Raw genomic sequence first — 8,365 nt, 5'->3', positions numbered from 1 at the left:
AAACTAATTTAAAAGGTTTCAAGCGATTTGGAGCCTTTAAGGGGCTCGTCGAACAAAAAAACGTTGTATTCAACTCGTTCGTGTGTAAATTAGGCGAGTTTTATAAGGGTTGATTTGACGTACGAGTCCCAGGTGTAGAAAACGACCCGTAGGGGACGAGTGCGCCAATACCCTTATAAAACCAGTTTTTAGAATTTGTACCCTTGTTTTAATTTTTAAATAAAAAAAATAATCAAATTTTAGGGAATTTCGTATTAATTGGTAATTCAAGGTAACGGTGCAACTACATCTGCGACAGATGTTAAAAAGTAGAGTTTGAACATTAATATTGGAAGTTTTTTGGTGTAATACACTGAAATATTGATAAAAATTTCATTAATGTATAGTGTACTTTTATAAAGCCATAAACGACTCCTACTGACTGTCGTTTATAGACGTATTATAAACGCAAATTCTAAAAACTACTATTAATTGATACTTTTTATGTGAAAACCATAATCAAGTTCCTATTGATGTACTGTTGCCTAGGAATAACAAAAGTATACAAAGTAAAATTTTACCGGGGTACTTTCCCCAGCCACCACGCTCCTCTCCTCTCCTTTTCTGGACGACACGAAACGCATACAACACAACATCCATGGGAGGCCCATCCGGCCTGGGATTCGAACCCTGCTGACCTCGCGGTGGTGTCGGAAGAGTGTCGCTCTTCCTTCCACCACCCTACCTTCAGCCCCTGATAGACATACACACACATCCATGGCCCGGCGAAGGTTCCTTCCTTCGAAAAAATCCTCCCCCTTCGGTGAGATACGAACCCACTAGCGCCGGGACCGCGACCTCGGAGCACTGTCTCCGACAGCCATGCGGCCACCGAGCTTGTTTTTAATGAATAAAATTGGTTAATGTCAAAGGGACAGAAAGTTTCAATGAACGCGTCGAAGTCAGAAAATAGTGCTAGAAAACGTTTCAACCAGTAGTCCAGTAGATCACCATCAACGGGGAGATGCTAGCGAGGAAGAAATTCGTAAGTTTATTGAGAAGAAAACTCCAAAAAAATGTTGTATTGAGTATCCTGTAACTGTAATTATTTACTATCAAACTAACAAATCGTTTAAAATTTTTGACGTTTTAAAATAGTTATTTTTATATTAAGTGCGCGAAGAGAGTGTTTTTTGTGCATGAAAAGGTCTTTTACGCCGAGACGAAGGTCGAGGCAGTATAAGCCTTTGAATGCATAAAAACATCTTCGCGCACGAAATATAAACAATATTTTTTCTATAATTGATTCAAAAAATTGAAATTAAAAATTCAAATTTTTGAAGGAACTCTGAAGTTTCAATGCAGTGACCATGTTGCTAGGTAACTAATAAAAAACAGTGCGTGAAATGAAAAACAGAAATAGTCGTATGCGTGAAATTGCATTTCACACACTGTTTTGTCTGGTTTCTATGGTTTCGATCTTACTAACAATGCAAAAAAATACACGTCAGAAAATGACCCACTTCAGGCACAGATAACTATGCGTAAATTTCAATTTTTTGAATCAATTATAGAAAAAATTTATTTTCTGTTAGCATTCATTATATCCTCTCACCAAATATAATACGTGTTAGTCAACGATGATAATCATAACACTAGTTATATTATGCCCGAAAATAATGTTTGAGGAAGCAGATGAACCATCTTCTGATATTGAAGAGTGAGCGGCCTTGGCATTACTGCCCGAAAAATCGAAAGAAAAGTACAAAAGGCGTACAAAGACTTTGAGAATTGGTGTTCAGAAAAGAGAGTTAAACATGTTAATGAAGAGGTACCTATTATTAGCATACTTTGAACAAAAGTCAAGAACTTGTAAAGGTTCTACACAATAGAGTATCTATTCAATGTTACGAGCCACCCTTAATGTAAACAAGAAGATCTAAATTAAAAACTATCCAAGTTTGATAGCATTTATCAATACAAAGTCAGTCGGCCATAACATCATGTGTGACGCTAACGGGTTGCGCAGTTTAATACAGGTAGTTTTATCTCAACTACGACACGTGGTTCACAGGTATGTTTTTTGCTTTGTTTATTCCGACAACGAACGGCAAAGTAAATGGGGAAAACGGGCGAAACTCGGAGGCGTCGCGAACCACGTGGGTGAAACGCGTAACGGTGAAGAGTCCATTTCGGGAACCGCTATTCATTTGCCACAAGGAAGGCCGTGAGTACGTGTTTGGCTGTAATTATGTTGTCGACTCGGGGGTAGAATAAGAATGGGGAAGGGAAAGAAGGAGGCACACTACGGGACCCGATGTGGAGTTGCAGTCGTAGTCTCCGCAGGGCTTCCCCATGACGGAAAACCCTGGTTCGTGGTGTCCTCAACCAACGTGGGTTAGATGTCGTAGGAACATGGGCGAGCGCGTCGTTAGTGTGCCACGGTCCAAACTGGCCAGAAGGCACAATACTTGGCTAGCTCGATATCAAGGCCCTACTTGCGGCGAATTCGAGGGTTCTTTGGCAGAAGGTCCCGCAAGCAACCTGCATACCTGGTCAGGAAGATCTTGAAAAATTCTTTTCTTGAGAAAAGGTACCTACTCAAAAAGCACGCACACAGTGAAGGTCAGAATCTACGCTTTGTTCAGGTGAACAATGGTGAATGACAGAGCTGACGGTGTATTAGTAATAAATTTGAATTAAAAATTGGAAACAAAAATTTAGCCTGTTTGAATGAATTCAAAAATACAAAAGGAAAATAGTGGTTCTAGCGATCTGGCCGAAATAGCTATTTGTACCGCGGCGCTGTACAACGTGTGAACCTCGCCGGTAATTATGCTAAATGTTGAGATAACCGGTTTTGAACTCAAACTAACCGCCAATAAAAACTATAGAAGTACGGGTGTCGTTACCGTCGGCGACCGCTTGGGGGCGGGGGTGAAAGACGACAGGGGATGAACGGCCATGTTTTTTTTGAGAGACACTTTTGTCTTGACCGCAGAGTACTACAGAAGTACCGTGTATTTTTCTGTGTTCTAATTGTGCGATTTTAGTCGTTTTTAATTGAACTGTGCTAAATGTTGCTGTCCAGTTGCTGTTTTTGAACTAGGTATGTGTTTGGGGTACTAAAATTAATTCTGCTTCGCGCGAAATGTAGTTTAACAATAATAAGACACAAATGGGTCGCACGTGGGTTTCCACCATGTTTTACAAAATCCACATTTATCTCGACCATCCCCATGTATTACGCTTTTAACATTTATAAGCTTGCGAAGGAGCGTAAGGCAGCCTGGTTCTAGTTTTGCTAAATTTATAAAATTGACTGATCACGTTTCCTTTTGTTGTCAAAGCAGGTTTTACAATTCACTAATTTTCCTAAAAGAAAATGACTCCAAGTTTTCGCGTGGGTCTGTGGCTTTCACTTTTTATAAGCGCACTTCCTCATTTTTGATCCCCTTTTTAATTATTTCGAGTGACGCTTTTGGTGTAACAAGTATCTATTTATTGCTTAACACTTTAATCAAAAATTTAAAGTTTCCACTTTCCATCCCGGTAGCAACCAATTGGGTTTATATTTCAGGTATCTGTGCGGGCTTTTCCTTATCCAGGGATCTTCTGCATTTAGGTACTTCCATCGTTTAGTCCCGGGGCGCCCTCCATATTATTCAAGGGGGGCCACTTGTCGATAAACCGGCTCAATTAAGCTAGGGTCGACCGGACTGTGTTGCTTTTTTGTTATGTATGTGTTATTGGTTGTTACCACTTTTCCATCCCAAACTGAAAGCGTTCTTAGATTACTCCGTCCACAAAGCTTTGTCGCGGTTTCGTCTGCATTTTCCAGTTGCTGTAAATGTCAATTCTTCCTTATCGCGAGGGTCTCTCTCTGTTTGAGGGGTTTAGTTTCTCCTAACATCCAATCGTTGGACACGACCTCGCGGCCCCCCGTTTAACATGTTGTGCCCCAAGAGAGACCCGAAAACCATAACGCTTGGCGGGGCTTGCTGAATGCTGGTCCGCAACGTCGCTCATGGTGTAAGTTGAATCCGAGTTCCTTGGCACAGAACTTCCGGAATGGTAATCTGTTCCCGAAGTTTGTGGTACTTGACAAGCGTCGTTTGTGTTTGCTTTGAAATAGTCATATTCAATTCAACCGATGAACTTAGAGTACCTAAATTTGTTGACTTAACGTAAAGCAGTTAGGACTTTTCCCTTAGCACCAAATCACGGGTAGGCGGGAAATGTTAAAGTCGTAAGGATAGGTACCACGGACCACCCAAACCCACCCGTTTCTTCTATAGCGTATCTGCCGCACATTGTAAATTAACTTGAAAAAAAAAACAAACATGCTAAGGTTCTCGTCTAGTGCTCGCTCTCGCTCGAACGGTCCGAAGTAACTGCATTTTTTTGTAATGTACATGACCCTTCTGTTTTTCCCGAAGTTTAGATTGTGTTGTTTATGAAATCAGTTTTGCTCAATTTTCAATAACTGTCCCGCCCACGTTGTCACTTCGGACTTGTTCGTATTTTCAGGAGAGGTTTTTAGCGGAGCCTCATTCGGGAGTCTAGGGGAATGGCCAGAACTCACCATTTTCCTAGAGTTCTTAATGAGTAGTCTTCTCACTTTTGGGGAGACTTGGGTGCCCTCTCCCGAGACGTTTTATTATTCATTAATCCCGGCGTTAACAAAAATCATAACTTTGAATAAATAGCTGGTTAAAATGATTGTGTAGTTTTATTTGCACTCTTCTGTGTGGTTCACAAACCCTGTTGGAACGAATCTGGTAATGTTTAATTTGTATTAAAAAAAAAAAACACAACGTAGGGAAATTAACTAGGTACGATCACGCGCTCTTGGCCATTTTTGAATTTCGCGGGTTTTATTTTCATTGCGTATGTTGGTAGAAAAAAAAATGAGATGGCCGCTTGGTGGTAATTTTGAATTACCCACTTGGTTCATCACAATGTGTTAAATATCTATCAGCGATTGCTTAGTAAATCTAATGAGGCGATATGCTCAAATTGAAAGTAATAAATAATAATATGATTGAATAATAAAATGAACAATGATGTCGATAATGTAAAATAAATGAGTGGCTTGCCGGTCTCCGGTAGCACGCCGGTGGCTGTTCCACACTTGGCGCTGCTGTGGAGCTTATCCGTGCCCAGTTGATCGGAGAGTGAACCACGGAGGAGCGGAAGGCATGTTGAGCTCAGCGGAAGGACCTTGCAGGTACACCTACCTTGGAGGTACATTGAAGGGTTTCCTAAAGAGCACCACGTGTAGATCGTGATTTTCGAGGGACTCGCCTAGCCTTAGGCAAGGGAAAAGCTTCTGGAAGACGGATTGCGTTCCTGCTGGACGTCACGAGCCTATCTGAACCGGACAAAAATCCTCCCCAAACGGAGTGCGAATAGTGGGAACGACGATACTTCACTACGGAAACGGAACAACGCACTATTCACTTGAATTTCCTCGAGTACAAATCCCTGCTCCCAAGTAACAAACTTTTAGTACTCGAGTCAACGGTCGGCAAAAATGGCAAGTGAAGTAGTGAAGAACAGGTCGAACGAGAAGATCGATCAGATAAAATCGAATGTTCTAGAACGCATTCTCGCGCAAGCATGTTTTCGAGGCAGCAAAAATCGATATGAAAACAAAAAACCAGAGATGACAAGTGTAGGGATCAATAGATAGGGGGGCGAAAGCTAGACTAACGCCGCGATCGGGGACCACGCGTTACCCGGAAGAGGTGCGTAGTATTCAGTTGCCTATACAGTGCATTTTTTTTAACTGTTGCCATAGGGAATTGCATGGTAAAACTTATACCCCCTGTTAACTTTTGTTCTGATGAAAATATTCAAACCATTTTTGGAACAAAGTTGGAAGATTTTTTAAACTATCGGGTAGTTTACAATTCAATATCCTAAACTGTCGAAAAAGTTGTGAAAAAATTTAAAGCGCGCCGGAATAATAGTACGTCGAGCGGTCGCCAGAATAGCGTCCCTGTCGGCTCAACCAGCACCTGACCAAATTCCATTACAGTGCGACATTTACAAAATAGCCGAAGAAAAACATTTCGAACAATTCCTTTGATAATTTCTGTTAATTTGTTGAATTATTTGTGCGTTAACGTTTTTACGTTTTGTTTTTTTTATAAAGAAATTTAATCATAGCCACGAGAATATCTCGCTATTTATTTTTTAAATGAAACTGACCAAAATCAAAAGTGGGGATAGGCAGTTGCTGGTTGAGTCGACAAGGACGCTATTCTGGCGGCCGCTCGACGTACTATTATTCCGGCGTGGTACAAATATTTTTTTCACAACTTTTTCGACAGTTTAGGATATTGAATTGTAATCTATCCGATAGTTTAAAAAATCTTCCAACTTTGTTCCAAAAATGGTTTGAATATTTTCATCAGAACAAAAGTTAACAGGGGGTATAAGTTTTACCATGCAATTCCCTATGGCAACAGTTAAAAAAAATGCACTGTATAGTCATGGTAATTTTGAAGTTTTGTTTGTTCACTCTCGAGCCACATGTTGTAAGTACTACTTCGGCGACTGAAAAGATTATTGCATGCCATCTTTTGTGGATGATTTTTGGAGGTTTTACCATTCCATTTACAGTGGCTGTTATTAATGTCATATTCTTAGTTTCACGGGCCATTTTGTTCTTTTATTTATTGTCTGTGCTTTGTTTTTGTTCCACCTCAACTAAGGAGAACTTCTTTTAAACGAGCCTCTCATAGCGAGTGTTTACCAATTGTATTATGTATTTTTTCTGTCATGCGAAGTCGAATTGTTCAATTTATTAATTGATCAGGTTTCAGATCAATCACCACTATAAATGAGAACGAGAATGTATTTATTCTTGTATTTATAAATTAAATACAGGCATTCTCCCACCGACTTATGTATTTTTATTTCGAAGTTTGTCCACCCCGCAGGTCCACCACTTGCATCTCGAGTTAGTCTTCCGCCATTTTGTATAAAAACACACAACGTAGGGTTTTTATCGTTTCAATGACGATCATGACTTGACCAATTTGTTCAATTTCGCGGGTTTCATTCAATAATTTAAATGTTTCAATTTTGGCGGAAGACATTAAATTACAAAATTAGCACGAAAGTCCAATGAGTCAGCATATATGTTCTAAGAAAGATAGGGCTATACTCACCGGACTTTTCGTTCATGTCATCAGAGAACGTCGATACACTAGTTTAAAACATTTTTGGTTGCCTAACTGCTAGCAACGCCAACACGTACAGAATTAGTCACGAGAGACTGAGACTTTCGATGATTTCGTTTTATGCAACCAAAACTACAATTTCCAATAGTTTCTAGCTTCCTAAATTTATAAAAAAGTAATACTTAAATCAACGATTGCTCGCCCTTATTGTCTGTCATGTCAGTATTACCTGTCATGTTAGTTTTCACATTTTTAACTACCTACCTAATTATAATTTTTCAAGACTTTTTTCATATTCTACAGAAAAGATGAAAAGACGGATATGATTCTCATATATGGAGAATGTAAAAAAATGGGGAACAAGCTGCATTTATTTACAGACGGCGATTTCCAAATGGGCAAAATCCATGTTTGTTGTAAAAACTTTTTCGTGCCGCCCGCCGGAATTTGGTAGTTTATAGATCTCGAAATCGTCCAGAAACACATCAATTGCTGGCCTAGTCCGGCTAAAAGTAGGGATTTTGAGTTGTCATCGCTCTCGGGTGGCATGTGTGTTATAAGGATTTTGTCAAGCGTCAATGTTAGTTCTGTGCATGGCTCGTTAAAAATGTTTTTCTATTCACAATAACGTACAAACCTCAAAGAAGCAATATTTTACTAAAATTAATTAATGAAAATCACGTTTTAAGCGACTTTTTGACCATGAGCTGGTGTATCGACGAATATTATACCAAATGTTTCAGGAAAATAAAAAAAAAACAAATTAATTTAAATGTTTAAGTGTTGCCAACACAAAAAATGTCCCTAATACCAATTATTATAACAGGTGCTTTAACTTTTATTTAACAAATATCCGCAGAAGTTGGCACAAAAATGTTTGTGTTTTGCGAAAATTCGTACTTGCAATACTCGTCTATCGACTCGTAAACTGCAAACCGTACTCATGCTCGCAAACGTGCAGTTTCTGGCCTTGTGATACAAATAACTATTTTGTGTTCGTTTCCTGTGATATGTAACCGGGAAAGTGGTATTATATAGCTAAATATATAAACTTTCCCGGTTATATACCTAACTTGACATCTGTCAAAGATAACCTCAAAATTTACAAGTGGACGACGTGCTCGTCTTCTCACTAGGAGGTGTCAAATACTAATCCCCTCGTGATTAGTATTGCCTATCATAAAACGTTAGAG

This window comes from Tenebrio molitor, chromosome 5 (genome assembly GCF_963966145.1).
Source record: "Tenebrio molitor chromosome 5, icTenMoli1.1, whole genome shotgun sequence".
In the NCBI taxonomy this organism is placed as follows: domain Eukaryota; kingdom Metazoa; phylum Arthropoda; class Insecta; order Coleoptera; family Tenebrionidae; genus Tenebrio; species Tenebrio molitor.
This window is presented reverse-complemented; position numbering follows the sequence as displayed.